Raw genomic sequence first — 24,379 nt, forward strand, 5'->3', positions numbered from 1 at the left:
TGGACTAGTGTTAGTTTTATGAGAATGAGAATTTGCAGTCATGCTTGGTGGTTGTAATACATTCACTCGTGGCTACAGGCGATCGTGCTGTTGTTCGGACCGCGGGTGAAAATGATGAAAAATATACTGCGGCGTATAGGGTTACATGCACAATCGAAAATCCTTTTATGTCAAAATGTTTCCCGAGCTTAGCAGTGGACAGAATTCGATCCCGTAACCTTTAGACTCGACAGTCGATGACTTTACTTGGCTACACGAAAGCCTTAAATAGTATGCGTTAATGCTATCGACTCAATGTGGAAAGGATCACTCTGAGTAAGGTTTCCCGTACACGTGGTGTTGTTTGTTCCATTCTAGTTTGTCGAAGAATGTTTTGTTGTGCTGCCATATAACTTGCACCTGGATTTCTCTCAGCGGGTTAGGTAAGGAAGTACGCGTTAGTTTATATAAAAGTGGCAAGGGAAATATATGGTTTTCTCGCAGGCAGTATTAGCTTTCAAATCTTTTGTTTTCAAAGGTCTTGTCATTATAAAATACTGGTGAGGTAAAATCCGAGGGAAAGAATTAGCTTGTTGCAATTATGCGTTGATATAGCAGTCCAAATGTCATGACCAAAAAGTATTTTGAGCAGGGATGGCAAGTGAAACGAAACGAAAATGTTTCGTTCCGACCCGGAGGGAAACGAAAATGCGAGGCTTAGGTTTAGTTTCGTTACGGCACGAAATTAAAATCACTAAGGAGTTTAGTTTCGACCCGGGAAAACGAAACTTAACTCCCACGAACGAAACTAAATTAATAAAAAATTCGCAGCTCACAGTTAACTTTCGATCCCAAAAGTTGAGTGAAGGGGGGAAAAGAGGGAATAGTTTCGATCCATTACGTTAAACATACGTGTAGAGAGGTTAGAATATCGAGCTTAAAAATGGAATGGCCAGTTTGTGTTCCCCGTTCTCCTTTTAGTGGTAAAAATAAGAGTACCCCATGCATCTAAGGCGGTTGCCCGAACCTCTACTTTATTCAACCATACTTCGTACTCGGTGTGTTGGTCGAAAACTAAACTGTTAGAAGGTGAAGCAGGTGGTCCCTCCGGTGCGAAACATTGTCCGGGTTTCGTTTCATCCCAGAGTTTTAGTTTAGTTTCGACCCGAAGTAGTTTTGAATCCGATTTCGTTTCGACCATGAATTTAGCTCCCTGGGTTTAAATCCATTTCGTTTAGTTTCTACATTTCGCTCCTGGGAACGAAACTGTCGAAGTTTTACTGGTTTTTACTTTCGTTTAGTTCCCGTTGCCATCCCTGATTTTGAGTATATTTTAGTAAATGTGGAAGGGAAAATTTCCAAAGAGAAATAATTGAGTTGTCAGTATGCAGAAGAAGATTATTATTATAGTATTCTACCGATTAAGGTAGGTTTCCATGGAGTATTAAAGAGGTGATCTGGGAGCCTCCCTTTCCTTCCAGCACTGCCTTCTTTAATTCACTGTAAGGCCTACTCTCTTTCAATCTATCTAAAAATCCTATTCTTTTCCTTCCCCTCCCTCGTTTCCCCAACATTCTACCCTCCAACACCATTTTCAACATCCCCTCACCGCTAATCACTAACTCCATCCAAACATTTTGTCTCCTGCGTATCTCATCCAAAAGCTGCCTCTCCTCGCCAACCATATCCAGCACTTCGTCGTTACTTTTCCTCTCCGTCCATTTCACCCTCTCCATTCTTCGCCATACCCACATCTCGAATGCCTTCAATCTTCTCTCGTCTTCTTTCCTCAGTGTCCACGTTTACGCACCGTAGAGAGCTACACTCCAAATCAAACTCTTCACTAACCTTTTCTTTAAACTCTTACACAACGATCCTCTCAGAAGCTCTTTCCTGTTCATGAACGCCTCCTTCGCTAATGCTATTCTCTTCCTGATGTCCTTACTACTGTATCCGTTTTCCTCTAACGTACTGCCTAAATAGTTGAATTGCTCAACCTGCTCGAGTTTTTCACCACCCACTTTTATCTTGAGTCTCACATTCCTCGCTCGTGATGCTTTACAAAACCGCATTACCTTAGTTTTCTTGTGATTAATCCTCATCCCAAACTCCTCGTAACGTTCGTATAACGTAAAAACCTCACGGTACTCAAAAACCCATGGTTAAGTCCGGGTGAGCTCTACCCTCACCGTTCTAAACCAACCGTCGGGTTTTATCTCTGAGTGAGTGAGTTAAGTATGGTTAAGGGGCTATTCGTAAAAATTACTCAACACTTTTATTTCGTGTCCAATTTTGGCTATTTCATTAGCAGGTATAGAACGAACTAAGTTTTAAGTTTAGATAAAAAATGGCATTATTCTGCCAACGATATCTTCCATATCGATCGTAACGTCATTTTAGACGTCACTGCTTTGCCTCATGGCATTCTGCGGTGTATTGCTTAATCATTGAATGTTCCCAAATACAATTCATGAATTTCATTCTCGAGGCGAATTCTCTAGTTGTGAACCTCCGGAGGATAGAGATGCTCTTAGTAATACACGTATCATTTTGGCTTGATAATTCCGTTCTCAAGGTACTACGCTAATATGACCGCGAAATTAAGCCAAAATAAGGATGCAAGGGAAGAAAATTAATTGACGAAATTACCCTGAACTTGCGCCAGGAGAATGCATTTGCCATATGCTCGCCTAGAGTGAGGCAACCCGCGGTGCTGTTGTGAAAAGCGTATGCATAACATTCCGGGCGACTCGCTCTTAATTGCTTGTTCCCTACGAAAACCCTGTGACCCTTTTTTCCCTTTACCCTTTCTCTATACCTATTTCCTTACCAAATGATTACCCTTTTCCAGGATCCTCAAAACCCGTTCACAACAACTGAATTTGGCGCAACTTGACTTTGTTTGAACCCGGCCGACAAGATATACTCTTTATCAATCACAGTTCCTATCACGCACGCATTCAGTGCTAAAGATTTTTCATTTCTAATATCTAACTCTCACAATCACCATTTTCCTTACTACTGGCTAATATTAACATAAATTTGAGCATCTATTAAATATTGATAAGTTAACTCTTAAGTTGCTTTGAGGTAAGCGGAGTTACGCCGTTTGTTATTGTTGTGAACCAGCACAAGTTTTTCTTAAGTATTTTACTTCATAGTTACGCCGAATTAAGTCAAGTTAAGTTGTTTTCAACGAGGTTTCAATTTTTATTCTTGGTTATTCTCGTTAACTTTTGGATAATTTTGGCGATAGAGGTTCAGTCTACCCAAAGGTGAAATGGTCATTACGACGGTTTCGTGATTATCTTCTAAAACTCATCCATATTTCCAAAAGTGGCATGGAAAATATAGTGTTTAAGTAAATCATGAAGATGAATTTGTTGCAGAATAAAAGCATCTAACTTAAGAAAATCCTGTTTAAAAGTAACCAAGAGGAACGTATCATGTTAAAATCAGTCTTTTCTTTACTCAGTTTCATTTTTTAGAAAAGTTCTTTTAACTGTAATTAGCTTTTATTTTATTTTACTTAAACGTTTAAGTGACGCTTTCAGGCTTAACTGTGCGACTCCTTCCCCTGATGGAAAATGAAAGTATAATTTTTGTTTTGTTCAATAATATATTTGAAGAATCACGGCCCTGGTTCCATAACATAGTTGATAATGGCGATGACTACCTGGCGATGTAGCTATGTTATGAAACCTGGGTCATGCTTCATTATCATATATTTTAGTGAACATAGCATAGTTTATTCTTTCATTTTACTTTAACGGGTGATATGTTTAGGTAAATTTCCTAGTTATGACTTATTTAAACCCAAGATCTTGGATATTAACTCATCGTTCGGAAGAGAATAGTATTTATACACCCTTTAGAATTGATAGAAGCCCACGGTTTCTGTTTGCCCTGATAAACAGGCACCTTAAAATTCTATTCAATGCGGTCGTTATTCTTGTGTCGTATTTCTGAATGAGAGACAAGAAGAGTTGTACACTGATTGTAACTAACTACTATTATCTGTACTCGTTAAAGTTTGGCGAATTTTGGCTGGTTGGAATTCACATGGAATTTGCTCAAAGGTCAGGAGTTCATTTCGACGATTTCTTGAATAATTCCGAAAACTTATCCGTTCAGGGGTGGATCCAGGATATCTTTCTGGGGGGGGGGGGGGGATGGGCACAAACAAGGCCGTATCCAGGATTTTGTTCTGGGGGGGGGGGGGGGGTGGAGGATACCTCGTAATACAAAATGAGGGCCGTAATACAAAATGATAATGGGACCGTGTTAAAAAACTTGCAAATTCTTTTAGGTCCTGGGGGGCACGTGCCACCGTGTCCCCCCTAGATCCGCCCATGGATCAGTTTTTTCAAAAATGAGACTGAAAATATTGGTTTTAATTAAATCATGTTGTTGAAGTTATTTAACATTAAAAGCATCTAACTTAAAAAATTCAACAGTTTAGAACAGTTCTTTTAAGTGTAATTTTAACAGTTGTTCTTTTTTTGGCAAATTATGGCTGATGCAAAGCCACGATCTTGGATATTAACTCATATTACCGATGAAACGGGAATAAAAAGACCCTTTAGAATTGATACAGACCCAAGAGTTCTGTGTCCCGAAACAAACGTGCACTTTGATATTCTATTTGTCACGATTTCTTGGTTATCTCCGAAAACTCATCCGTTTTTCCAAAAATGGTATGAAAAATACAGGTTGGAACATGGTAAAGTATGAAGGTAAAGTTACTTCACCTGAAAAACATCTGACTGAAGAAAATCCTAAAAACTAGTAATCTAGAGGAACTAAAAATGTTAAAATCAGTTTCTTTTAATTTTCATCAGTTTTTTACAATCAGAAAAGTTATTTTTAGCCGTAATAAGTTTTTTTTCGAGTTTAACTTAAGAATTGATGTTTTTGGTAAATTTTTCAATTGTGACCGATACAAACCCACGATTATCGATATTAGTTAATATTATTATGAGTTAACTCATCGTTCCGAAGATACGCGTAATAAATACACCCTTGAAAATTGATCTCTGAATTAAAACCCACGAGCTGTGGGTGCCCCGATAAATAGGCGCTTTACCGTTCTATTCACCACGGTCGTCATTCTTGGTTCGTTTTTTCTGAACGGAGGACAAAAGGAGTTACTCAACGCTAGTCTCTCTTTCTCTCGAAAGCAGCGACGTCATGTGAATTGCGCTGAAGGGCCGTGTTCCATATCGATCAAGATGCACGCTCATATTAGAGATAGTGCACGAATTCTGAATGACCTTGGCGAGACTATTGGAAAATAAAAAGACAGTGAGTCCACTTCCAAGCGCGGCCAATTTTGTTTCCATCTATCGACCCGAGGTCGAAAGCCGGCAGCAGCCACTCGGAATTAAGTTACTTTTGGCTCGAGGGATAAATCCACAGTACCACTGCAGCATTCCGTAAATTCCTATCGAATTAAGGAGTTAAAAGTAGCGCTACCCTATTCATAAAAATCACGGAAATAAATTGGCGGGGATCGGTTTGGTGTGATGGGTAGCTTCAAAAATGGAAGTAATTTCAAATATCGCATTTGCTATCACGGAGGGAAGCTTGTGAATGTGTAAAAATTCTAAAAATCAAAATGCTCTTACACTCTTCTAGTTACTCTTATACTTACTTCTGCTTTCTCTGCAACTTTTAAAATATTTTTCTTTTATTCTTTATCGCATTATTCTAAAAAAATGATGCTCAGAATTGGAAAAATTAAATTTCTGCCGAGGGCCGCATAAAAGTTAAAAATATCTCCATATCTTACACAAGATATTATATTTGCCTGGTGGCCCTTACAGGTGTAAGTAGTTTTTCTGAAGGTCCTTTTCCTTTCCTGGGGATCGGGTTGATTTGGTGGCAAGTGTTTTGGCTTCCTGCCACGTGGGCTTGTGTTCAAATCCCGACGTTGGCATATAATTTTTCATAGACTACCCGATCTCTGCTTGAATATTGTATGGAGGACATTTCAAGTGCAACATTCCGTCCGTCGGATGGGACGTTAAGCCGTGGTCCCCTTGGCGCCTTTCGTTGAAAGCAGGCTAATGCCGACGCCGGGTTTCTCTCCATCCTTCTCTCATGTCGCAAATCACCTCAGCTGTCAATATTCTCCTCCAAATACCATACCATACCGAGAAATAGGCTCACGGAATGTAGACAAGGGAGTAAAAAACGTTCCATCGTCAAAAGGAAAGTGTTGCGATGAAAATAGGAAATTTTACATCGTTTCAAACTTATTGCACTTTTCATGTACAATTTTGAACGAAAAAAGTTTGGTAAGAATGAGTTACTACCGAAACTGAGATATAAATGCAGCAATTGCTGTAATTAAGAGAATGCTGTTACTAATATCATATTTCGTTGATGATATCACGTATATATACTAGATATTTTGAGGAGATCTCATAATTTTCTGGAGCCGACTGTAAAACTGGACTGGAGTCATATATTTCTCATAAATCAGGGTGTTAGCTAACCGAACAATCGGGAAAACCTGGAATACTCAGGAAATGTCGGTCTCATGGAAAAATTCCCGAAAACCCGTCGAGTGTCCCGGAAAAATTTCTCTCTTCCGTCGTAGCTTCCGGCTCATACTTATAGAGTAAGATTTATTTAAGGGCGGGATGACGCCACTAAATTGGTCCTAACGTATGGTAACGTGGTATTGTGTCACATGACTAGAGTACGATTAGCGAATGGTTCACTACGGCTATGCATTTGAGTGCCAAGAACAATCATCCAATCTTTAAATAGTGTTCATCTACATTTACATCTACACAATATTGTGTTATATAAGTGTTATTGTGGACCTCAGTGAATTAGGATAACTTGTACTTAAACCTCAGTGAATTAGGATAAAGCCTGAATGACACGATCATTTTTTTTCGTAATTTTCGAGTGATCACTCGGACATGATCGCAGCGCGCAGTTGTTTTTCGCGTTCACTCCAATGATGATGATTCCCATCACTTTTTTCATCTCTCGTGTGGTCGCTTTGTCCGTCGCTAAAACCGTCTCTAACACCCCATATTAGCTAATCAGAACGCATTCCCGTATGGAGCAATTGCAGCGCAACGTTTGACAATCGTGGGAACGATATAGGTAAAGACATAGAGCTGTGGTATCGAAAATGATGCGAGAATGACGGCGGGAGGGACCGTGTGATTCAGAAAAATGATCCCTCGAGGGATCACTTTTCCGGTCCCGAAAAGCGATCGATCCAATGATCACTAAGAGGGATGGAACAAATGATCGTGTGATTCAGGCTTAAGTTTCATTCAATTCAAGATGTTAGAGGCAGCGTCATTGTGGCTTGGTAGATACGTATTCCGGAGGTTAGTAATTCTGCGACCCAAGTAATATTCACCCCAAAAATTCTAATGTTTAGGACTAGAAGGGAACACGCAATTTCCCGGAAAAATCTGGAAATGACAGGGAAATTTTTAATCGCTACACGCCGGTGACCGTGTAATTTAAAAAGGATTGTTAAACGAGCCCATTTCTGTCTGATAATTATAATTATCGCCCGAGGTAAGATGAATTTGTAACGCGAGGATAACTTAAGAAATTCAGCACGTGGGGTCAATTAAAAGTGCTGACCCAACCCGTAGTTCTATGAGTTCGCGTGGGAATGTCATTTGAGAGAAGGTTTGCGGAAAATTTTCCGTGAGAGTAGTGGTGTATGCGAAGGCCTAGGAAGTATATCTGAGCGTGAAAGAAAGATCCTTTCTCGCTGCGGCCTTGAGACTCTTTAAAATAAAAAAGTTGCGAGGAGCAATGCGGATGTAACTTCTCCGTTGGAATTCTCTTGAGGGCAAGAATAAATGAAGAAAAGATAAAGGAAAGGATAATGGGTCAGGGATGATGAGGATCAATAAAGATTTTTCTCCGAGGGCCGTCCTTCAATCAGCAGAGACTAACAGAAAGGGATGAGTCCTTGGTGGTGACCCCCGAGGATACTGGTGATATATCTATCTATTGCTTGAAATGTACCTTTTTAATCGCATAATTCAGTTAGGTGCATGCCATGTGTTGGCTTTTAATTTCAGTTCCAAAATTATGCTGAAATAAATAATACGTGTAATTATCCACCATCATTAAAATTTTTTACTACCTAACTTTCAATGTTACTACTAATATTACCTTGAAGATGATGTCGTAATATAGAAGCCTAGGTCGTAATAAATTTTATAATCGTGGAAAATTGCAACTTTCAATATTACAACATCATTTTCATGGTGAAAATAATTTAGTAGCATTTAAATCTTGGTCGTAATAAATGTTATAATCGTATAAAATTGCAAGTATATTTTTCAATATGGCAAAGTTACACTCCACCACGCTTAAATATTCGGATTTAATTCAATTTCAAACATTTATGTCCTCCTTTTTTGAGGCATTGCAGAACAACTATCCCCAATTTCATCAAAATGCTCTCTTCTAAAATTCGATCAAGATATCAACCACCCTAAACTGAAATTCAACTTCATCAAGCCTCAGTTTCGTATCAAAACGTAAAAACTGTTGCATTTAAATATTAAACAGACATTATCATATTAGAGAAAAACTAAGAATATCTAATCATCGGACGTGAATATTTTCGAAAGGATTGACGTCAGATCAATTCACCGCCCAAGTCATATTTTTTTCTTCACAGATCTATAATTTCCTGTAATAATTTCTTTACTTCCCTCTTTATAAATAATAATACTAATAATAATGATCATATATCTTTTGTTCATTAAATATTCCCAACATTTGAAAATACCATAAATAGAAAACCAATTTTGGAGCCTTGTGTGATACCAACTTGGTGTTATCACCTTCAGAAAACAATAGTAATACTGTGTATATAACTGAATAACAAAATATGTCTTCCAGATAAACTTTTGATGCATAAATAATGAAACATCAAAGATGCTTTACAGAAAAAACAATAGAATTGAAATCAAGCTACCAAAATCAAAAAATAATAATACTGCACCGGGATATCCACGGTGATAACCTTACGGGAGTCACCCGCAATGCACAAATTATGCGAAAAATCCTTCGCCTTGACCGGGATTTGGACTCGATTTTCCGGATTTTCCGATATCCGGTCGAGTGCTTTAGCGAGTTAAGCTACCGAGGCATCATTCCTTCCTGTAGATATTTGTGGACACTACCTGACAAGGTGGAATGGACTGCTTAGCATATTATGCAACAAGCAATCCAAATCGTGAGCACAGCGCCGCAGCTCGAGAGCTGACCCGGACTTTGAACACATAAGAGTGTTCGGTCTTGACGAATGATTTTTTCTCGATCGAATGATTTTTTTCCTCTGTGGATTTTTTTGTTTTTAATACCTGAATCTTTATTTTGGCAATAGTCTTTTTCATTGTTGGTAAAACTACTGGAAAATAGTAACTGGACTCAGTCACAGTTACTTTGTCCAAAAAATAGTCAATTACGAGTAGAAATGAGCGATTTTAAAAAGAACTCGGTCATTATATTTGCATTTATAATTCCTTCCTGTGAGATTTTCCACTCTATAGACCACGTGGAAACTGTCGAATATTGAGTAAAAATGTGGAGGATTTGAGTAATTGAGATAGCTTAAGTTGCTATTTCACTTGTGATACGTGCAATTATAATTGCTGTATCAACAAAATGTGTGTCATATTTGTGCCCATCGTAAGTAGGCTTCAACATAAGAGTTACTGAACATAAACAAGCAAATTATGGTACTCAGGTACTTGAAGTTATCTTTAGGCCGAGGTGGGTAAATCAGTGATAACAGTAAAGTAATCGTCGATTTCGAGCTAGGTACGATTACAACGAAAGCAACGCTTCCTCTTTCACCGTAAGGAATAAATTACAAATTAAAATTAAAATTCGTTAAAAATAAATCGTTATCATTAAAAATTAATGCTAAAGTAATCGTCATAGGTAATCCAATTCATTTTACTAGATTACTTAAAAATAATGGCCATTTTCGATTGGGGAGCTTTGGTACGACTGTCTCTTATTCACATTTCTGAATGTGAGATAACCCACCGCTTGATACACAGCTCTGTGGCCTTACTTCCCTTTCTCCTACTTCTCTATCTCCTCCTCCCCTCTCCCCCTTCCCCTCCAAACCCATCCCACTCCCCTACCCTCCCCTCCGAACGCCCTCAAAGCCGCTGCCTCGCCCAGGGCCACATTCGAGCGACGACCGCGGTGCTGTGCACTTCGCTGCGGTGGCCGAAGAGGTCTTTGCGTCGGACCCAGTCCGTGAAAGTCGTCCAACTCCTAAGCCTCGGATACCATGGGAACCGGAGGTAAAGAGACCGTGTGATTGATTGGAACTTTCCTACCTGTGCGAAGCGTTTACGCTCGGAAGCAAGTGTCCTCACGTTTTTCGGGTGTTAACCGCGTTGGTTTACATGTCTGAAGACGACGGTTTCTCCTGCGATCCATGCATCATCTACAGGTCAGGAGTGGAAAATCATTCAAATTTTGCCGCTGTACGTATTTAAGTATAAGAGAGCGTGTTGACCAATTGGTGTACTATTCTACACGTTTCCCGGGTGTTAACCTCGTCGGAAGACGACGGTTTCGCGATCCATACATCTTTTAGGTCAGGAGTGAAAAATCATTAAACATTTCCGCTGTTCGTATTTATGCATTAGAGAGCGTGTTGATGAATGGGTGTATTATTCTTCACGTTTTTCGGGTGTCAATCGCGTTAGTTTTTTATGAAGACGACGGTTTCGCCGGCGATCATTGCAGCATCTTCAGGTTAGGAGTGAAAATCATTGAAATTTTGCCGTTAAACGGATGTAAAAGGGAGCGTGTTAGTCCAGATGGTATATTATTCTTCACGTTTTCCGGGAGTTAACCACGTTGGTTTTCTTGTCTGGGAAGACGGTTTCGCCGGCGATCAAACTGCATCTTCGGGTCAGGATGGAAATCCATTCAAATTTAGCGGGTGTACGTATTTATTTATAAGGGAGCGTGTTGATCCAGTGGCTATATTATTCTTCATATTTTCCCGGCTGTTAACCGCGTTCGTATTATTGTCTCATTACGACGATTTCGTCGGCGATCCATTCAGCATCTTAGGTCAGAAGTGGAAAATCATTCAAATTTTGCCGCTGTACGTATGTATTTATAAAAGAGCTTGGTGGTCCGGTGGGTCGACTATATATCTAAGTGGGTATCTGTTTAGTAGATACGTGCCTATGACAGATTGTAATCATATTGAGATCTTGAAGGCAAAACAAAAACTGTTCGACTAGTTCTGTATCGAGACATATTTTGTATAGATGTAAGTGAAATGGTTTAAATGCTACGAATCTCAAAAGCGCTGAAATTATTTTTAAATAGCCTGCATTAAGCTGAAATTGAAAGTTTATGGGGTTTGGCAACATAGTGAGTTGTTCGTTTGGCTACTGATCGCATAGTCCCTGGTTCAAATCCCGGGTATAGCCCTTGAGCAACTAAATGAAAAATATCCTCGAATACCGAGGCGACCCAGCCAAGGGAACTGGCCCCCGTAACCTGAATGTGTGAAATTCACGCGCCGGTGGCTTACTCTGGGGCGAGCTCTACCCTTATGAATCCATACTAAACTTCGGTTCGAATAACCGAGTCAGTGGTCTGTGCTTTATTTATTATAGTAAATTTTAAATCGTTTAAGGCGTCCTTGAATAGTCGAAGCTATTTTTGAGGTTCTCGATCAGTGTTTTGTCAACTCTGGTACAGCAAGTGTTTCGACGTGAAAATGGAGTTGGTGGCGATATGTTCATTGTTCTATTGAATAGAGCGATTGATCATTGATCGTAGAGGTAGCTGTGGTTGCTAGTGTCGGTTTCCCATGGGGCTGTGCTCGAATCGGAGAATTTTCAGCCGATCCCCGTTTGCCTGCTGTGTGAAGGGTACTTCAAGTACAGCACTCCGTCCGTCGGATGGGACGTTAAGCAGTGGTCCCCTGGCCGCTTTTTGTTTTTGGGAAGCCAGCGTTGACATTAGATTTCCTTTGTACATGCCAGCGGAAAATCTGAATAATTTTCTCCTTGATTTTCGCAGTGAATTATTACGATATCTTGAAATTTTATTTGGATTCCAGGATTGTTTTTTCATAAAAAGGCGAAACATAGAGCTGAGTGAAATTGTCGCTATTTTATAAACGAAGAAATTAGAGGATTGTGTTCAGGCTTTAACTGAGGTCAGCTCTACCTTCACCTTTTCAGACACCTATTCATTGATTTGGAGCGGCGACCGACAGCTGAGGTAATTTGTTCCGTTGAGGAAGGAGTTGTTGGAAAGGGTGGTGAGAAACTCAGTTCGGTATCATCTTGCTTTCAACAAAAGGTGCCAATAGCAAAACGGTTGAACGTCCCATACGATGGACGGTATTTTGATCTTGGAGCGGCCACAAACATTATCAATTAGTGTACGTAGTGTAACTGAAACATTTTCTTTATCACCAGCGTTGGAACTCGGGCACCTGGTGTGGGAGGTCAACAATAGCTACCGCACCAACCCGATCCAAAAGGATGGTTTAGTCCAGTTATCGTTTTTTGTGGTGATTAGAGTATTGACTCCCCATCTGGAGGGTTCAGGCTGCAACTTCCAACTGTGAGCGATATTTTTCGGAAGAATTCAGATCTTGGGTATTACTTGAGGATTGTTTCAAGTTCAGCACTTCGTCCGTTCAATAGGATATTAAGCTGCGATCTGTAGGGTGACTTTCGTTGCTAGCAGGATATATTAGATGTCAGTTTCCCTACTCCTTTCATCATGCTTGCCCTTAAGGGGTCGAATTACCGTAGTGTCCTCAAAATAACAGAAAGCTAACGCTGCACTAGGTTTTTGGCGAGTGAAATTTAAGATCAAACATTCACCCCGGAGCTACCTGCGGTTTGCTGCGCAGATCTGGAATCGTGACTTCAGGGTTTTGGATGGGAGTGGCCCGAATAACTTTCCCCAGTATCGAACCCAGTCCCCCTTTTTCAGTATTCAAGCACTCAGTCCGACTCAGGTACTCCTACTTAGAGTTGTTTACTTTGAAATAACATCGTCTTCAATATTCGATACTCAATAACAGACCTTTAAATGTGATCGTGTTTGAAATAGCCAGTATTTTTGTCAGTTGAATCGGTAACTTAAAATAGAGAGTGTAACCAAGAGTTGCGAGACGAAATAGATACGCTGAGGATTACAATAATTAAGGTTCATGCTTCAAGGTTTTTGAGACTAAGTGTTTTGTTGTTTTCCTCGCTAAAACTCTCGATTGTATTGAGAAAAGTATGATTTTATGACTGCCGTTATGTTAAGGGCAAGTATTGTTGTAAATCCCAAAATTATTTCTTCATTTTTTACGTGAGTTGTTTTCATTTTGCTTTAGCTTCCTCATACTAATCCGGAGGTTCTGTCATTGCTTTCATAACATTGTTCTCCAGCTGGTGTCACTAGAACTTCAAAAACTACTCATTCATTTATTGCCCATTTTTTGCATTAGCATATGCACCTAGTTTAGTGATAATGTCAGTTTCCTATGTTAGTTGATTGAAAATGATGGTTTTTTATGACCTGAAAACAAAACAGCCGCGGGTGCGAATTTGCGATATCTTTTCAGGTAACCCTAACTGGGTGAATTATTACCTCGTTGCAAAGTTTCAAAGTAATTTCAATATATATCCAATTCAGTACTTTGGTTGAATTTTTCGTTCAATTAAATTGCAGGCGTATACTTGTGAGAATGTACGGCAGCCAAAATCGCAATAACAACCAATAATTTCAACGGAAAGTAAATTCTACCTTTCCAATTTTCAGCTAGTTTTTGTCACTATAAAGGATTAAGTGTGGGATTTCGCTGATTGTTTCTATAATTATAAAAGATTTTTATAGGTCTGGAAATATTTACCATTTGTGGTATGAATATTTGTAATTGATATTTTTTACCTTTTTTGGATTATTTACCATGTCAGCCCACTTATTCGGCTGAAAAAATCATCTCGTGCGAACTTAGGCAAAGTTATGTGCTTAAATAGGTGGAATTCTTTCGTGCGATCCCTGTGAAATTCACTGGATGATATTTTACCGATCAGAGGGTCCAATTGCGGGCTGTGGTTGGTTGTGTCAGAGAACCAGCCTTGAGCGTCGTAGAACGCAGGCGAAAGAATTTGTGGAGGATGGTTACATGCACAACGTTTACTGTGTAAGATAAGCTCCTCTCTCTGCGATCGTTGCAGTCGTTAATTGAGTCAGGAGTCAGGTAGCGTCTGTCATAACTTCTTCACTCGTCCTTCGAAATGTTATTGGAATAATCTTTTGATGAAATAATTATCATCATCAGTAGTTAACAATCCAAAGATTTATTTGACGCAGCTCTCCATTTCTCTCTCCTATCCGCCAGTATTTTCATGGCGACGTATTCGTTGTCTTTTACATCCTTTACACACCTTTTACATTCTGTCCTATGTAGCTCACTCGAGGCCGTCCCTTGCCCTTCAACTATGGAAAGGAAGAAGGGCAAGGGACTACGGTTAGTATGTGGAAGGGATGAAATAATATCATTGCAATGTTCAACATAAATATCATGATGCCCAAGGTAATGCACTGCCGACGGTAATTTGTATTACGTGATCTATAATTGCTTGAGGTATTCTTTCTGCTAAGGTAGGTTTACATGTAGTATTTTACTAATCACCCAGGTTCGTCCACATTCCAGTTCGAACATCCCTCTTTAGTTCACAATAGAACATAATCATTTCCATTCTATCTAAAAATTCTATTCTCTTCCTCCCTTTTTCTTGCTTACGTAACAGCTTCACCCTCTAACATGGTTTTTAACATCCGCTCCCCGCTTAGTGCTCGCTCTAGCCAAACCTTCTGTCTCCTCCGAATCTCCTCTAGAAGTTTCCTTTCGTCACCCACCATATCTTTCCACTTCCTCTTTCCTTTTCCTCTCCGTCCATTTAGCCTACTTCTCTAATGCCTCCAGTATCTTTTCGTCCCATTTTGAATGCAACAGATTTGAGATCAAACTCCATCATGTATGCGTGTGCATGCTCTTATTGCGATACGAAAATTATCTCCATTTTTATCTGTTCGGATTTGGAAATCTCAGTTCATAACCGCGCTATAAACAGCTAAACAAAATAATACTGCAGTAGCCTTGTGAGTGACCTTTACGCAAGGTTATGTTTTCATTTAATAGTTTTACTCCATATGGTACAATAAGAACGCTGAAATTACTTACTTACTTGACCACAGTAACTCGAATCGACGAGTTATTCAATCATATTATATCAGCAAGGAAATCAGACATGAAGATTTCGCGGGAAAGGACGGGAAACGTGATATCCTTGTTTATACTGGCTTCTTAGCTTCAGCCTTCAAGTCCACGGGTTGTAATAACATTTGTTTGAACTCAGTTTCCAGATAGTGTTAGCTTACGTTGGTGAGGAAACATGCATAATATTTTGATTTCTACTGACGATAATCAATTTTCTTGTCTATTTGTGTGATCGGTGTTAACAAGCTTGCATAGGAAGTTATTACACGGGGAATAATTTCTACAGGCATATAAAATGGAGAGAATATTTGAATAGGCAATTTTATTTATAAACTTGTTTGCGTTACACCAGTAGTCACCTTATTGGCGTATGGCTAGGGCAATTGAATGCAACCATTGTTGTGTGCAAAATATGACGTGTTTGAGTGATTTGATAGATAAGATTTATTTCCTCTCTTTCATTGATGGAGATGTTTCCTCATTTACAGATAAGTATCCGAGTCAAATTTAATGGACATTTTTTTCATGTAGCCGTTTTTTCTTAGTATTTGTCTCTTATCCGATAGTACCAGTCGTTATTTTGTTGAGATCATTCTAACTTGATATTTGCACGGCAGATTTGACCTGATGATAAAAATCATACAATTTAAAAAAATGTTTCGTAGGATCGTAATTAGAATCATTGACACAAAAACTTAGAAACTCAGGCAGTAGGATGCATATTGTAAATTTTTGTGTCCACTTCTTTTCTGGCATCAATTTTTGTCATTATATTATGATCCCATGTGCTTCATTAGAGATCATGAAGTAACTTACGAAGAATCGTGCAAATTACTACGATATCGGAGGATGCTTTTAGTTGGTCGCATCCTTAAAATAAACAGTTCCAAATTGCTAATTACAGAGTTAAGTGGAATTCACCATGAGATATCGTTTCAGCGGAGTTGTATTGAAGCCGGTATCTCTCGATTACGTATCATGTGTTTTTGTCATAATATGGGTTCGTGCGGCGATAACTCGAGATATCAAGGCATCAGGTGAAATTAGTGGGTCACACTCATTTTGCCTAGTATCTAGACATCCGTAGCTACGTTCCACCTGCCGCAGAAAATTTGGACTTGGGTGTTCAGCTCCTTTAATTTCAATGCAATTTAACTTGGCGTAACTTGACTTTAAATGAGCGAGATGAATTACTAAAATATTCTTCAATGCAGTTTAACTTGACGTAACTTGACTTTAAATGAGCGAAATGAATTACTAAAATATTCTTCCAAATACAGCTGAGACTGGTCATGAATCTTTAAATCGATTTTCGACTACTTGGGAACTTTTATGTCCTTCGATATACATAGTTATCACGCTTTATATACTGGCTTATATAACAGTAATTTGAGGTATGTTCAAATAGCCTAAGTTCTAGTTACGCCATTAAAAATTCTTGTGACGCTCTTTTCGAGTTTTTAACTCTATAGTTACGTTTAAGTTAAGTCAAGTTAATTTTTTGCGAACAAGGCTTTACAGTACCAGCAATTGCCAAAGTGATGTGGTTGAAAAGCGTCACGAGTGGTACGAATGAAGTTTGTCAATTTTGAGGTATGTTTTAATCGTGTCTCTATTATTTAAGGAATTAGTGCGGGTTTGAAGTAAAGTCATTCATTTTAATTATAATTTTCGCTGTTCATTATATTTCTTTATTACTTGCTTTTGAGGTTTCTATTACTAAATATTTCGCTGCAACATATTTTTAATTTAGATGTTCAGACTGCTGTAGGCTTTTTTAGTTCCAAAGATTTTTCAAAAAATAGATATGCCTGAAAAGTTTCGCAATTCAGTATGTTTTTGTTAGGCTTTTCTTTTCTTTTCAAATAAAATTGGAAAATAGGGAAACGACTGCAACAAAGGTGATATCTATGCCCTTTCTTAAATGTTTTAAGTCGTGTCGCAGAAATACTTTTTCTGATTCGCAAATTTATAGCTTTATATAAAAATTTTTGATAATCATACTAAAAGAATGACAGCAGCGGATAAAGCAAGGATAGAGGCTTTCGTAATGTGGTGCTACAGTAGAATGATGAGGATCAAATGGATCGACCGAGTTAGCAATGAGGAAGTCCTAAGAAGAGTAGGAGATAAGATAAGTCTAAAAAGAACTGTAATAAGAAGACGAAACAACCTTGTAGGCCACATCTTTAGACATTATGGTCTGATGAAGACAATCGTCGATTGACTAGTGGATGGCAAGAACGGAAAAGAAAGACCTCGAACAAGATATATGGAACAGGTAAAGAAAGATGTGAAAGAGAAGAAATACGTCAGTGTGAAAAGATTAGCTGATAGGAGAATTGAGTGGAGAGCTGCGTCAAACCAATCTTAGAATATTTGAACAGTGATGATGGTGAAAAGAATACCAAATGCTGTTCAAAAAGTGATGCTGCTACCTATAAGTTAGCAAACATTTGCCTTGCGGAAAAAGTAGCTACTTCCAGAAATCGATGAATCACCTATATTAGCGTAAATGCTCTCTTGTCTTAATTTTGTTGCTAAAATCTTTTGTGTGGCCTTTTCGTCCCTTATGGATCCAAACCTTAAACCGATTCCTTATCTGAATAATACTTTCTGTCGTCTAACAAGCATTTTTTTTAACTGATTATACTTTTTTGCTTCGTTAAAGAAGCCCTCGATTTAGATTTCAAAAATATGAAGTATTTTTTTTATAAAATAATAGAACATCTAGTCTCGAGTCCAATCGATCCGGTGATTTCATCCTCTAAGCCAAATATCCTCGAATTAGTTTCTATTTATATTCTTTGGAATTTAATTTTCACGAGTAAGATTGAGGTTTTCTGCGTTGCGTTTATGAAATTTTTTGACGTGACTTGACAGCCATGGTCTACAGTTACTGTTTATTTAGCCTAACGTAACCGTGATTGGAGCTTTCCAAGCGTTTAACGAGCGTGTCAAAAAAGATCATTATCTGTGTATTGGCATTTTTACAGCATGAACTACTGCATTAAGTTGCTAATAACCCAGACAGCACTATTTTGATGAGCATAGGTTTTATTTTATGCTGACTCTTTGTATGGCGCAACTCACATCAGTTTGAGCCTTTATGTATTTTTAAATTCCATTTAAAACTATCCGAGGTATACTAGTGAACTAGTGAAAACAAAACAGTGCTACTTAGAAACAAATGAGTAACGTCCAGCGTGGTAGAGTTTACTACGACCAGGTTTTGCTTCGCAACGAAACAACATCGAGGCTAAGTCGTGATAAATGTTATCGTAGGGAAGTTTTTTTGTTTTTTTAAAGTGCAGTTTCGTTATCTAAATGTAAAAATTATACCGCGGAAAGCACAATTTTAGTGATAATCGCTACAGGTCATTTCAAGGACAAATTTTGACGTCTTTACTTTGAGGAATTTTGCTTGGTTTCACTGCATAACCTTCTCAAACGGAAAAAACCAATTGCAACATAGCTTGATATATATAATATATATATAGTCTTTAGTGCACATTATCCAAGAACAACATTTTTTTCAAATACTTTCAATGAACGCTTCCTAGGAGTTTGAGCTAAACCTTACGCCTTATTCATGAAATTGGCGTCAAAATTTTGTTGGTGGACGGCATTTATTCTCAGAGCTCAACCATGTTAGCGTAAAATTAGTATTTTTTGTCGCAACTTACAAAATAGCGCATAGAAGTACAGTTGTTGATCTCATTTGGTGCTTTTTCTCTTTTATCTCCCTGAGAATTTATTTCCCTTCAAGTTAGTATTTTTTCGGGAGAAATACTACATTAATGTCCGTAACCTTCAAACCATCATCCATACAATGGTGCAAGCTTTTGTATGAAACCCTTAGGGAAAACGAAAAATTTTGGTATAGATATCAGAGAATTTCAGCGTCGAATATTTGGCCTACCCTGGACAGTGACATTAGTGGAGCGATGTGGTAGGCATTCCCAACATTGATTAACTTAGAAATAGCAACATTTTCACAATTTTAATCGTTTTTATGGTTGTACAGTATTAAGTACATATCTAAAGAGGATATGATGAGGTAGGAGGAACAGAATTAAGTTTAGGTATATATATATAAACAGAAGATGAGATGTTGAAACGCATGTTAGAAGGCAGGAATGGCTCCCGTAAAGTGTAAAAATTGTCGTGTTATTAAGGTTACTGGTTTGGTAATATTCGTGACCAATTTCGATTGTATAGGTGACGAAGCAATATGCATCCGGCTTACGACTGTACAGGAGACGGAACCGTTTTGGAATTCGGAGAAATGCCTTCTCCCAGAGGAGAAAAATGAGTATCCGGTTCAAGAAATCGAAGTACGAGTACAACTATATCGTCCAATTCGTAAACAGAGATTGCGGCGTAAACAGAGATAAACTAACTGCTTATTTCTATCCGAAGAAAAACTCCTTAATTAGACATGTTATTCATGATTACATTCAAGATATATTTTTGAAGATTTTCGCAGCCTATTTTTTATATATAATAGCGAAAAGGCCAAATACTTTCAATAGGGAGGGTGGTTACAACCTGAGTCGGGTAAGGAAAGGGTTCTTGGCCCATTCTAATGACCAACGGGTATCGCCATCCGTGGGAAATCAAATCGGGCCAAAAATGGGATAACGTATCCTAGATATAATATCGGGACGAGAAAGTTCCTCTCATTCTCTTGAAAACGCTCCCAGTAGGAGTGAAACGTTGAGCGAAAAATGTTTTCAACGCACCATTTCCCGAATGGAACTTACAAGATACATTCAAAATATCTTAGGTGATTGATGATAAGGATTGTGTACTAAGGCTAAAATGAGGATGAGAAGATGTAGGAAAATGGAATTTTCCGTTGTGTCTTCGTTGGAGGCTGCTTTAGAGTAGGGTCCAGTTATGGGTATCGATCAAACGGCACCTTCTGCACGTCGTGTGGCGGGGTCCCGGATCCGGGCCGGGGAAAAAGTGAATGCGAGCAGCCGTCGTTGGAGCGGAGAGCAGTGCTGCGGGCTCAGGACGACGAGAAATCGATGGCGAAACGATCCAACAGCTTTAAGTCGAGGTTTCCACGGCGCAATGGGTTTCCTTCGTTAAAGGAGATTTCGCAGCCAAACCAAAAACTTCATTAACACTAGAAGGACCAGACGCGTCGTTTTAACGGATAACCTCTTATTACTTAATCTATACATAGTCTATAATTCTTTCTGTCGTCTTCATTTTTTCTGAATCTTATTTATTTTTTATGCTACGTATTCCGTTACAATATATTTTTTTTCGCATAGAAATGGAGTTATTCCATCTGTCTAAATTGAAAAACCAACACCGTCAAAATGACGGGTTATGCGTTTCCAGTTTTTGCGATGGTAACGCGCGTTTTATACGGGAAATCAACGCGCTCTATAACGTCTGGCCATTTTGATTGTTTAGTCAGCGCATTTATGCGTTCAACATTCCTTATTACATTTTGAATAGAAATAAGCAGCATATCTGCCATATACTGAGAGGCAATGTGATTGTTGTTGTTGTTTTTCATTTTACGCTGTTCATTTTAAATCTTTATTATAAAATGATTTGTAAAAAATTACTAGTTTGTATCGATAAATAAAGGAAAATTGTATATTTAGTGATGGAATCGATTTATTTTAGCATAAACTAAGAAAAAATTAAAGTTTTTACTACTCCTCAAAATGACGGCTAATAGTCCTTCTAGGAAGCCATACAATCCCTGTCCTTTCAGTTAATTTATTTGCTCACGACGTGTTCTGTAGTAAACCTTTTTGTATTCCTAGCACAAATTCCGGCTAGAATATTTAGCAGTATCCACACAATGTTCCACAATCAAATGGCTTCCTCAGTTCATGAATCGCGTTTTGAACAATATTTTTGGAGATACAGCTAGATTCTACGAGAGGTGTCCAATTTATAGCTGGAATTTTTACTAGGGATATCTAATATCTGCGTTGTTTCTAGCTGACACTTTCTTTGATGTTAACGTTGCGTAGTAAAACTCCTATTTGAGATACGATCTAAATGAACTGCTGATTATTTCTGCCTATTTGCGGAAAGCAAAGGAACGAGTCATCTCATAGTACCAAATTCAACTAGATTTTGTTTTATAAATAAAACAGTAGAAATACGGTCCAATTCATTTATCTCGAAACTCGATGAGAAATTTGTCAAACCAATTGGGTGTTCTACTGATGACGTGAAACTGAGTTTTCTACTCTAAATTACGAAGAAATTGTTTTGGAGAGTCCGAATTTTTATTGGGTTCTCATGGCGATGCTAGTGTAAGATTAGGAAAAAGCTTTATACAATGTTTCCTTTAAATCTGTCGCAGCGATCCGGTCCATTACTCAGGGAAATTTTTAGGACCTATACTGGGTTGAATATAAAGCAAAGCAATACTAAAATGCGCATATATACCGAAAGTATTTTAGATTGGTGAATACTGATTGCAAATATACATTGTAAATGTTGTAGTTAAGTAGTATGTAGGTGGATGGACAACATCCCGGGCATTTTCGGCTATGAGTTCGCAAGTAATTCGTGATAACTGGTGTACGCTGCAAATTTTAACGAACACTTAGCCCCAAAATCTTCCTGCTCCGTTTAGCCCTACCTTACTCCGAGCCTATTCCAACCAAATCCAGACTTTTTCAATCCTTCCTTTTCTCATATTTTTAAACTCTTATTTTTTTTAACACAGTAGCCCAAAACCCTCCAATCTACCCTTGCTTATGCGACTCCTAAGCTTTAAAACTGTTCACGACAGAGCACGAGAAGAGCGATAAACAGCTATACAAGAGGAACACGCCGCCTGCTACGCCATCTGTTATGTAATGACGAAATTGCACTCCTCCGATGGCATGGCCGACTGGAAGTAAAAGCTGCTTATATCGCGTTCCATTAAACCGCGATTTTGGATATACCGCGGGTCACGCCATGTTCCACGAAGTCATACTCTGTTTAAGATCAGACTTCTAGTTAACCATATCCTTCATCCACCGCCAGTTAGCGCAAACCAGACATTATAAAACTGGTTCAAAGAGAAAATACACAATTACTATTTATTAATAAAAAGGTTTTCCTCGCGACTGTTTTTGACTAAACTTTGATGAAAACAAAATTGTTGTTATGATTTTCTCCTTCCTTTAAATGATCGTAGCGCCACCGTCGGATTTTGGTGGCCATTTTTTGAACTTATCTCCACATTTAATTTTAAATTCTTAATAAAAATTGACTTACAGTTCTAATCATAATGAAATTGTTATAACATTGCATTGACATCTGGTTCTGAGTTACCCTCGAAATTTTAGCTCGATAGTTATTCGGAAAGTGGGTTAAAATTTAGTTGCAAGATTTGACATGGACTAGATCTCATACAACAAACTTTATAAAAACGTTGTGAAATAAGAAATTTGTCTAGCCAATTGAGCTTTCTACCCATTTCATGAAACATTTTGGCTTGCCAATGTAAATAACGTTGAAATCGTATTGGGGAATACGAATTTATAATAGGTTCTCATAGCGATGCCAATATAAGGGTAGGAAGAAGTTTATTTCAATTTCTCCTTTAAATTGTGCGATTGAGCACGTTATTGTAGAATGCTATTGTAGAATGTGGTCATATTGGTGGGAGAAATTGTTCCAAATGGCTTATTACAGCGTTTTGTGGAATTTACAGTGAGATATTATTTTAGCCGACTTGTATTGAATCCGGTATGTGTAGATAACGTACCATATGCTTCTGGCGACCATAGGTTTGCACTATGACTGTGATTGTTACGTTGGGCTGACTTTCTTGGCGACATTAAAAAATGGCGAAATCAACTTCTACGCCAAAAGGGAATTGCAGACTATTTTCATAGCCCCCGTTGAAATAGATCACAGATGATAACGTGAACTACAAAATTACATATTGAAATGATATAATAAAAAATAATTTGTGGCTAAATTTAGCTTTAAATTTTTTATCCTTGTTTCCCAAATGGTTACCATAATGTCCTTAATGCAGGTATAACTTTCCACTGAGGTTTATTTATTTTCACTTCCGTGTAAACGGCACACAAGCCTTTACAACAGGGAGTTTACAACATTCAACAACGAATGGCATTCACATACACCCACGCCCTGAATAGGGGCAACCTACCCAGACGGGACTAGAACCCGCGACCTTAGGTTTGACAGGCGAATACGTTACCCCCCCCTCCCCCCCCCCCGCCACCGAGGCCGGCAAATCCGCGTGATCCGCGTAAAGATCTGCGTGTTAACCGGATTTTACTGTAATCGCATTTTTTACGTGAAAATTGTCGTGACATCGCCCCGGATCGCCACGTAGAGCCTTAAGCGCAATTTTGACGCCTAATAACACAATTTTATTAGCAGTGGCATATGTAGGGGAAGTTATGAAAAATATATGCTTTGAATCACGTAACATATTGGCTCTTGTCGGAATTGGCATTGTGGTGATGGTGGTAGAGAGTTTTTACATATTTCCAACTCTGATAAACTATAAAAATGTATTTTTTTGAGCAAATGAAATTTGGTTTTAGTGATTTCTATATCAATTCTGTAGTAAATTTATTAACAATGAGGTTGAATGGAGTAATAGTATTTCATATTTTTACTCTAGTTCTCTTTGCACAAAAATTATCATCAAATGTTAGCCACTCACACAGTTTTATAACCATTATCGATTATATTGGTCAAAAAGTTTTCAAGTTTGTGAATCTCGTGCGCATACTATCTCTGTTTTTATTTACCTAGAACATGGCAACATAGCGATCGTGTTTTTTCTACGTATTTAATTTCGTTGGTTAACGTTGATTTTTAATTGTTGCTAATATAGTTGTTGTGATGTTAAGAAAATGATTCATATATCATGAATGCCGTCTGCAATAACGCGAATATATCCTCAAAATATTATTCGTTTGTTGCAAACGACTTGTTAATAATTATTTAATTTGTGGTTGGAGTGAATGTAATAGTGTGTGTATACGCCAGGCGGCCGAAATATTTATTATTATTAGGAGCCCAAATTGCCTTCACAAACTTCAGGTACGGTAAACAGACGATTCATATGCTTTGCCTTTTTGATTAGTC

The 24,379-nt window shown here is 38.3% G+C and overlaps 1 protein-coding gene across 5 annotated transcripts in view; it reads left to right on the top strand.

The window, feature by feature from the left end:
• The window catches only part of LOC124169236 (protein Tob1), a 254,122-nt gene that overhangs the window by 206,292 nt on the left and 23,451 nt on the right, over window positions 1–24,379 (top strand). Inside the window, exon 1 of one of the 5 annotated variants that reach the window (XM_046547779.1) lies at window positions 10,205–10,304. The exons of 2 other annotated variants lie outside the window; for them this stretch is intronic. The gene's annotated coding sequence lies outside the window, so the exon portion shown is untranslated. 2 more of the 5 variants (XM_046547783.1, XM_046547778.1) reach the window with 2 other exon arrangements.

Source organism: Ischnura elegans, chromosome 12 (assembly GCF_921293095.1).
Source record: "Ischnura elegans chromosome 12, ioIscEleg1.1, whole genome shotgun sequence".
Taxonomy (NCBI): Eukaryota; Metazoa; Arthropoda; class Insecta; order Odonata; family Coenagrionidae; genus Ischnura; species Ischnura elegans.